The sequence below is a fragment of the Mustela erminea genome, chromosome X (genome assembly GCF_009829155.1).
Source record: "Mustela erminea isolate mMusErm1 chromosome X, mMusErm1.Pri, whole genome shotgun sequence".
NCBI lineage: Eukaryota > Metazoa > Chordata > Mammalia > Carnivora > Mustelidae > Mustela > Mustela erminea.
In genome coordinates this window covers 102,777,942-102,787,303 of record NC_045635.1, presented here as the reverse complement: position 1 = coordinate 102,787,303, position 9,362 = coordinate 102,777,942, and the positions used below count along the sequence as shown (strand labels likewise).

General features: G+C 37.9%; 1 non-coding gene across 1 annotated transcript; it reads right to left on the bottom strand.

Annotated features, from left to right (window-relative positions):
- Positions 1-634: 634 nt before the first annotated feature.
- Positions 635-738, bottom strand: LOC116583764. The gene has a single exon (XR_004282876.1). It is a non-coding gene; the product is annotated as a U6 spliceosomal RNA (small nuclear RNA).
- Positions 739-9,362: the final 8,624 nt, after the last annotated feature.

Here is a 9,362-nt window from a genome sequence, read left to right as displayed (position 1 = left end):
AAGTCAATTAACTAATTAACTTTATTAAGCCTCAGATTCCTCATGTGCATATAGGCCATAATAATAATATCCACTTTAGATTCATTCATTGAACAAATATTGATTGAGTCATTCATGTTTTAAGCATTGGGGACATACCAGTGAATAAAAAAATAAAAATTCATGCTCTCATGGAATTTATAAAATTGTAGTGATGATTAAGGGAGATAATGGTCCCCGGTGTTTGGCATGGTATCTAGCACATAATAAATTCTCAATAATTGTTTCTATTTGCTGTTATCATGATTCTTTTTCTTTATTAAAATACTGAGTTTATTTTACATGTATATTTTTGTCTCCCCACCATTTCCATTTGTCTGACTACCACTACTACTATGTCCTATCATAACATTCCATACATACTTAAAACCAAGCAAGGGGTGGAGTTCCATCTTTAAAAACTAAACAGGCAGTTTGGACAACACATTCTTGGCAATGGAACTTGCCTATTTATCAGACATGGTAGGGAAAGTTCTCACTCTGCATTATAAAAAGGACAGCCAGATATCAACTGTTACAGAAATGAAATACGATGGAAAATTTTAACAAACTGTTCAAACTATTTTCTTAAAGAGACTCCCTCTACTGCCAGAAAAAAAATATGGAATGCTTCATGAATTTGCATGTCATCCTTGTGCAGGGGCCATGTTGATCTCTATATTGTTCCAATTTTAGTATATGTGCCGCTGAAGTGAGCACCATTATCATGATTCTTATTATTCTTCTGAAGGATCTTGTAGCATAAAGCATCTAGGTTTGTTTATCCACTCAGTAAATATTTATTTTGCCCCTATGACATGCTAGAGACTTTGCTAAGAGCTAGGGGTAAAGAATTTTGGGGAACTGTCTTCTCTTGGCCCAAGTTCTAAGAAATCAAAATATTAAAAGACTGCTTCAGAAGAAAATTTAGGGCTTTTCCTATCTGCCTGGAAGCATTTGTGGCTTCATCTGACACTGGAGAAAGATTTTGTCTTTATGGTTTTTCTTAAATACCATGCTTTCTGCTGTTCAGGAGTTATTAAAAGTCATCAGCTCTGCATGGCATGCAATAGTTTTGTATTTTCACAGTATGTATTTGCCTGGTTCAGGCTGATCATATAGTTTATAGTTTTATGAGAAGATTTAGATTTATCTATAAGATACAAAGCTTTGGGGCACCTGGGTGGCTCAGTGGGTTAAGCCCCTGCCTTTGGCTCAGGTCGTGATCTCAGAGTCCTGGGATCGGGTCCCGCGTCTGGCTCTCTGCTCAGCAGAGGGCCTACTTCCCCCTCTCTGTCTACTTGTGATTTCTCTGTGTCTAATAAAAAAAAAATCTTTAAAGATACAAATCTTTAATTCAAGGAAATATTAGAAAGAGCTTCCTCTTATAATTTGTTATTATTTTCTTATATTTAGTCATTCAATAAATATATATTGAACACCTAAAAAAATAAAAAAATAAAAAACTGTTATTGAAATTCTCAAATATTTTCTATATTTCTATCTATATTTGAAGTCCTCAAATATAGAAAGAATAATGAGATGAGTAACCATGTGACTATTGTTTGTTTAGTTTCAACAATTATCAGTGCAGAGTCACTTGTTTCATATGTATCTCCATCCACCCTCCCCCATTATTTTGGGTTTATTTTTTAAGATTATCTGTCTATCTGAGCAAAAAGAGAGCGAGTGCACGCAGGGGGAGAGGGAGAGTGAAAGGGAGTGAAAAAGGGAGAATCCCAAGCAGAGCTTGATGTGGGGCTTAATCCCAGGGCCCTGAGATCATGACCTGAGCTGAAACCAAGAACCAGATGCTTAACAAACTGAGCTACCCAGGCACCCCTGTTTTTTTTTTCTAAGATTTTATTTTTAAGAAATCTCCCCACCCAACATGAGGCTCGAACTCACCATCCCGAGATCAAGAGTTGCAGGCTCCACCAACTGAGCCAGCCAGGCACCCCTCCCCCACTATTTCAGAGTAACTGCCAGACCAATCACTTCATCTGTAACTAGTTCAGTGCATAGAAACTGTTGTCTTAATCACCTCTGCACTGCCTTAACCTGACATTCATTATTTCCAGCCTATATTCCCATGTAGAAGGGACTGTCTCCAGATCAAGAAAATTGAGATAGGCTTAAGAAAATCAGCTACTTAGAACCTCTTTTTCCAGTTCTGTAGTAGCTAAGGTAGAGGAAGGAAAGTTCAGAGCTTTTGATAACCTCTTGGATAACAGAATTCCAGCAAACATGGACAAATATGAAGCATTTTAATTACCAAGACAGGGGGTAAAAAAGGTCTTGCTAATGAAATGGGCATAGAATGTTTTTTTTTCCAAAAAGAACTTTAATTTAAAGGTAGAAATTATGTTTTGTGTTTCAGTGGATGGCAATGCTTTTAAGCTATCTCAACTTCATTTATGTGGTTTAGAGCAAGGAACACAATTTCACTGTCTCAATTTTGCCTTTCGTCCCTTCTTTCAGTCTCTCTCAGAACTAGAGTAAATGGCTAATTCAGTTAGGGCAGGGGTCCTCAAACTTCAGTAAAGGGCCAGATAGTAAATATTTTAGGCTTTGTGGGCTATTAAGTGCTCTGTTGTAACTGCTCAACTTATCATGCAGAAGCAGCCACAGACTCTGTAAGTTCCAATAAAATTCTATTAATAAATACTGAAATCTGAATTTCATATAATTTTCATGGGTCACAAATTAATCTTTTTTTGATTTCTAGTCAACTGTTTTAAAAATGTACAAACCACTCAGCTCTCAGATCATACAAAAACAGGAGATGAGCTAGATTTGTCAGGCAGGTGACAATTTGATGACCCTTGGATTCATGTTTCAGAAGAGATGGGGGAAATACCACATTTATTTAACAATTCACAAAACATTTTCACAAATATTATTTAATTTGATTTTTAGAACAACTCTATGAAGTAGATACTTTCATCTTCTCATTTTACAGGTAAGAAAACTGAGGCTCAAAGATCAGTCTAAAGCTGTGGCTCTCAACCCTGGCTGCATGTTGGAGTTATCTGGGGGACTTTTAAAGAATATCAGCCTCTACACCTAGACATTCCAATTTATTTGGTCTAATATATTTGGTCCATAGCTCTCAAGTGGGGCAATCTTGCTCCCCCTCTGCTAAAGGACATTTGCCAATGTCTAGAGATAATATTGGTTGTAATGACTGAGGGGAAGGTGAACTGACATGTAGTGGGTAGAGTTCAGTGAGGTTTTGAAACATCCTACAATGCACAGAACAGCTCTTCACTGCAAAGAATTATCTGACCATAATGTCAGTAGTGCCAAAGTTGAGAAACCCTGGTCTTGGGCAAGGCCCAGCCATTGATCTGTATGAAAAGCTCACCAAGTGAGTTTCTGGGTGGTAGTCTGTTATCTATTCTCATCTGTGCTATGAAGGCTGTGTGAGAACTTTGATACTTCATATCAACAGACAGTTCTGAATTTTCAAGAAAATATGATTCTAGCTCTTCACTGACAACTTTTTTTTTCTTGAGCTGCTAATAAGATGCTAAATGGGTGGGTTTGAAGAAACCCCTCCTTTGTTTTATCTTGCCCACTCTATGGAGAGGTATTAAGGACAGGAAAGGCTTAGATAAGCCTTTCTTTGTTAACAGTAAGGTTTACAAGAAACAGAACTTATGGATTTACTTGAAAAGATCCTGCTCTAAAACAGGTGGAAATCTGATTGGTGTATGGAAGACCGCATGTCTTCCAGAAGGGTGACGCTAATTGGAACTTTCAAAGGGAAATTCACATGTGTGAAGGCCTGAGAGGTATGAGTCTGGAGAAGGAACATGTAGAAAATATAACTTTTTCCAGTTCAGGCTAATGAGGTGACATGGAGCCCAGGGAATGTTAGTGAAAGTTGATTAGGGCATACAGAAGTCTCTCAAGAGAGATACTAGAAAGATTTATAATGCAAGGATTCAAAACAGCTTAATGCAAAGGGAGAAAGAAAACATGGTGTGGGCCAGTGTTTCTCACAATGTCGTCCTTGAATCATTTACGAAACTACTATCTGGGTTATTTGTTTAAAATACAGAGTTTTCAGGCCCCACCAAGATCTTTTGAATCACGACCAATGTGGGGGCCCCAGAATCTGCATGTTTAGCAGGCTTTCCAAGTGGTTTTATTTTTTTTCCTCTTCTGTGTGTTTCTTATGTATACTGAAGTTTAAGATGCTCTGGTATAAGCAGAACTTTGGTTTTAAATGGAGGATGGTTAAGATGACAGTGTAGTTTGAAATAGAGATTTCCCTTGCCTTAGGGAAGACTTTTTTCCCAAGAAGTTCTGTTAATAGAGGTTTTCTACATTTACATTCATTGTAATTGTACCAGTGGGACTCCTTATTACTCAAAGGAGGCCAATGGTTTAGACTTTCATAGTGAATGTTCACATTCAACCGATATTTTAAAACATTTGGGGGTTCTTGAACCTTTGTATTGTATACCTGAAACTGATATAACACTATATGTTAACTAACTGGAATTAAAATAAAAACTTTAAAAAGTGGGGGGATCTAATCTGTTATTATCAATGTTAGTCAGCTATCTAAAACAAAATGTGGGCATCTAAAATATCCACTCTATACATATTTCTATGATCCTTTTTATAAAAAAAGATTTTATTTATTTATTTGAGAGCATGAGAGGGGGAAGTTTAGAGGGAGATGCAGACTCCCCGCAGAGCTGGGAGCCCGATGCGGGACTCGATCCTGGGACTCTGGGATCACGACCTGAGCCGAAGGCATTGGCTTAACCAACTGAGTCACTCAGGTGCCCCCTATTTCTGTGATCCTTTAGCACTTTGCCTTTCACAAAAACATTTTGTTTCAATTTTAAGCTTAGAAAATAGAGCAAATTAGGTTTAATTAAATTTGACAACCATGATAACATGCTTGTTATGATTATATAAATGAGATTTTTGTGGCTTCCATATCTGTTGCATCTCATGTTCAAACAAAGATCTCACATTGGAGCAGAAATATGCTGATTAGATGAATGACATTAAGTACAAAATTGTATTGTGCTGGGAGCATTTGAATTTTACACAAAGAGCAGTCTCAGAGTCTGATTATCCAAGTCTCTGATTGCTTTGTCATTCACAGTTTTGATAAATGGTTTAATCATTTAATGAATTGATAATTTGCTATTGAGTCAACAAAATATCAAGTTGCAAACCTTACTTATGAAAATCTGAAGTCTAGTTGGATGTTCATCCGTTGCATTATTTAATAGTGTATGTATAATTGTTCTAATTTTTTCTACTGTCCTTAATCACTTCCACTTGATTTGATAAGGCTCTCACAGGCTCTCTGTAAGATTTTCATTTTGACAGGATGATGATAATACATGGCACACTGAGAATTACAGTAACTCGAATAGAGGAGAATAATGGCTTTATAGTGTGGAAATGTGGAGCCCCTATTTAGAAAATCAGATTGGTGGATAAATGAAATGCATTCCCAGCTTATTTCCAAATTATCTGTTCAATGAGGCCCATGTCAATCCACAGTGTTTTCAGCGTAAAGGAGTCCAGAAGAGAATAGGATTTCAGAACTAAAGACTGTTAGAGCTGGAAAGAACTTAGGATTTCTCAAGCTCAGATATCTAAAAGGGCCAGATATTTAACACAAATGAGTGATGTGCAGCAAACTGCAATATAAATGGGCCCCCCTCCCTTTGTTGATTGTGGAAATGTGGACTTAGTGAATATAAATAGATTTTTCAAGAGGTTCCCAAATCTTTCATTTTCCTGCTGTGTTGCTCCCAGGACCCGAGACCCCTCCACTTAGTCACAGGTGGTTGGACCAGGGACAAATGCCTGTCTTTGAGGGATGCTGCTCACCCGTAGTCTGGCAGTCAACTCTTGTGGCCTAGGCTTAAGACAAACAGGTGGGACAGATTATTACTTCAGGAAGTCTGATTCATGACACAAAGGATATTTACCAGTTGGTAGCAGAGCAGAAAGGAGTAGACAGAGAAACAAGAGCCAAGTCATATTAATTGCAGAGCTCTTGACACAAGGTCATGTACTTCCACAACTGAGGTCTTTAGAATCTAAACCCACCCACCATCTAGGTCCCCAAGTTAGGTAGGGTGTTTTATTTTTACAATGATCTAAGCCAAAGGGAAATGGACATACTGTATTTGGAAATGTGTTTGTGCAACATCGGGTTAACTGGGGATAAGAACCATTCTATGAATTAAATGAGAACATGTGAGAGAGTCTGCGTTAGTACCCATCACATAGTAGGTATTTAGTCTACCTTCCTGGCTTCCTTCTTCTCTCCTCCCCTACTACCTATGTATTGATATGTTGCTGGCCTCAGTCAAGGGCATAATACCAGTATCTATAACTCAGACCAATGATGGATAGTGTTTTCCTATTTGTGTCTATAACTCATATTTTTCCAGACTCAGGTCTTGGTGGGAATTAATAAAAGACCCTGACCCTGGCTGCCTGTATCTGTCAGAAGATGCTCTAGAGATTTTCAGTAGGAACGGATTTAAGAAAATTAGATTAAAACTAAAAATATTTGGAAGGATTGGAAGAGTGTGCTCTAGGTTAGGCCGGAAGGAATGGCTCCCAGAATCTTATAGAGCTGATCCACAAGTTGGCTACTACCTTTGATACCACCACTGGAAGGCTCAGTTCAAGCACCATGGATATGGCCTGGGGGACAGAAGCAGGAATTAGGAAATTCCTCTGTCACTGATGGGAACTGCCTCTTGACACCAAGAAGCTAGAGACTAGATGCTGGTACACTGCTATAGACCATTCTCGTGACTATCACAGTAAAGGAGCCTAAAAGGCAAGGAAGATGGCCTTTGGCTTCACTTCTACTTTCTAAATCTCACATAAAATGCACATAATTGGTAGAAGCTATTTCACACCCAGAATTCTAGCTAGAAAAGTCTGTGAAATATTTAATGCAATCCCTATCAAAATACCAACAGCAGTTTTTTCACAGAGCTAGAACAAACAATCCTAAAATTTGTATGGAACCACAAAAGACCTCAGCTACACAAAGCACTCCTGAAAAATAAAAACAAAACTGGAGGCATCACAATTCTGGACTTCAAGTTGTATAACAAAGCTGTAGTAACCAAAAGAGTATGGTACTGGGACAAAGATAGACACATAGATCTGTGGAACAGAATGGAAAATGCAGAAACAAACCCACAATTATATGGTTGATTAACCTTTGGCAATGGAGGCAAGAATATGCAATGGGAAAAAGTCTCTTCAACACATAGTGTTGGGAAAACTGGATAGCAACATGCAGAAGAATGAAACTGGACTGCTTTCTTACACCATACACAAAAATAAACTCAAAATGAATTAAAGACATAAATTTGAGATCTGGAACCATAAAAATCCTAGAAGAGAGAACAGGCAGTAGTTTCTCTGACATCAGTCATAGCGTCTTTCTAGATATGTCTCTTGAGGTAAAGGAAACAAAAGAAAAATAAACAATGGGGACTACAACAAAATACTTCTGCACAACAAAGGAAACAACCAACAAAACTAAAAGACAACCTATTGAATGGGAGAATATATTTGCAAATGACATATCCAGTAAAGGGTTAGTATCCAAAATATATAAAGAACATATACAACTCTATACCAAAGAAAACCAAATAATCCAATTAATTAGGCAGAAGACATGAACAAACATTTCTCCAAAGAAGACATACAGGTGGCCTGCAGACACATGAAAAGATACTAAAGATCACGCATCATCAGGAAAATACAAATCAAAACCATAATGAGCTATCACCTCACATCTTTCAGAATGGCTAAAATAAAAACTCAAGAAACAAAAAATGTTGGTGAGGATGTGGAGAAAAAGGAACCCTTATGCACTATTGGTGGGAATGCAAACTGGTGGAGCCACTGTGGAAGACAGTATGGAGGTTCCTCAAAAAATTTAAAATAGATCTATCCTATGATCCAATAATTGAATTACTGGGTATTTACCCAAAGAATATGAGAACACTAATTTGAAGTGTTAATGAAAAAACTACTTCTGTTTATTGCAGCATTATTTACAATGGCCAAACTATGGAAGCAGCCCAAGTGTTCATCAGTAGATGAATAGATAAAGAAGATGTGGTATATATATAATATATATTATAGGAACACCTGGGTTGCTCAGTAGGTTAAGCCTCTGCCTTTGGCTCAGGTCATGATCTCAGGGTTCTGGGATCGAGCCCTGCATCAGGCTTTCTGCTCAACAGGGAGCCTGCTTCCCTCCTCTCTCTGCCTGCCTCTCTGCCGACTTGTGATCTCTCTCTCTCTGTCAAATAAAGACATAAAATCTTAAAAAATATATATATATATTATATTACTCAGCCATAAAAAAGAATAGAATTGGGGTGCCTGGGTGGCTCAGTTGGTTAAACATCTGCCTTTGGCTCAGATCATGACCCCAGGGTCCTGGGATGGAGCCCCCGTGTCAGACTCCCTGCTCAGTATGGAGTCTGCTTTTCCTCTCCCTTTGCCCCTCCCCCTCTTCATCTTCTCTGCTCTCTCTCAAATAAATAAATAAAAGCTTTTATATCAAATAAATAAATAAAATAAATAAATAAATAAAAGCTTTTATTTATTTGAGAGAGAGCAAGAGAGATAGACAGCAAGAGAGGGAACACAAGCCAGGAGAGAGGGAGAAGCAGGCTTCCCACTGAGCAGGGAGCCACATGATCAGGGATCATGACCTGAGCTGAAGGCAGAACCTTAATGACTGAGCCACCCAGGTGCTCCATAAATAAATAGAATCTGTAAAAAGAGAATGAAATCTTGCCGTTTGCAACAACATGGATGGATCTGGAGAATATAATGCTAAGCAAAATAAGCCAGTCAGAGAAAGACGCATACCATATGTGGAATTTAAGAAATAAAACAAAGGAAAACCAAAGAGACAAACCAAAAAGCAGACTCTTAGCTATAGAGAGCAAACATGGTTATCAGAGGGGAGGTGGGTGGGGGATGGGTGAACTAGGTGGAGATTAAGAGTACATGCATCTTTCTTTTGCCGGGGGTGGTGGTGGTGGTGGTGCGGGGGGCGGTGGTGGTGTAAGTGTAACTTTACTTATTTTTTTGACAGTGTTATTATATTAGTTTCAGGTGTATAATACAGTGATTCAACAATTCCATGTATCAACTGGTGAAGAGTATACTTACCTTGAGCATTGAGTAATATATGGAGCTGTTAATCACTATATTGTACACCTGAACTAATATAACACTGTTAACTACATAGGAATTGAAGTTTAAAAAAAGGAAAAAATAACTAGTAGGAAAATAAGAAACTTTAT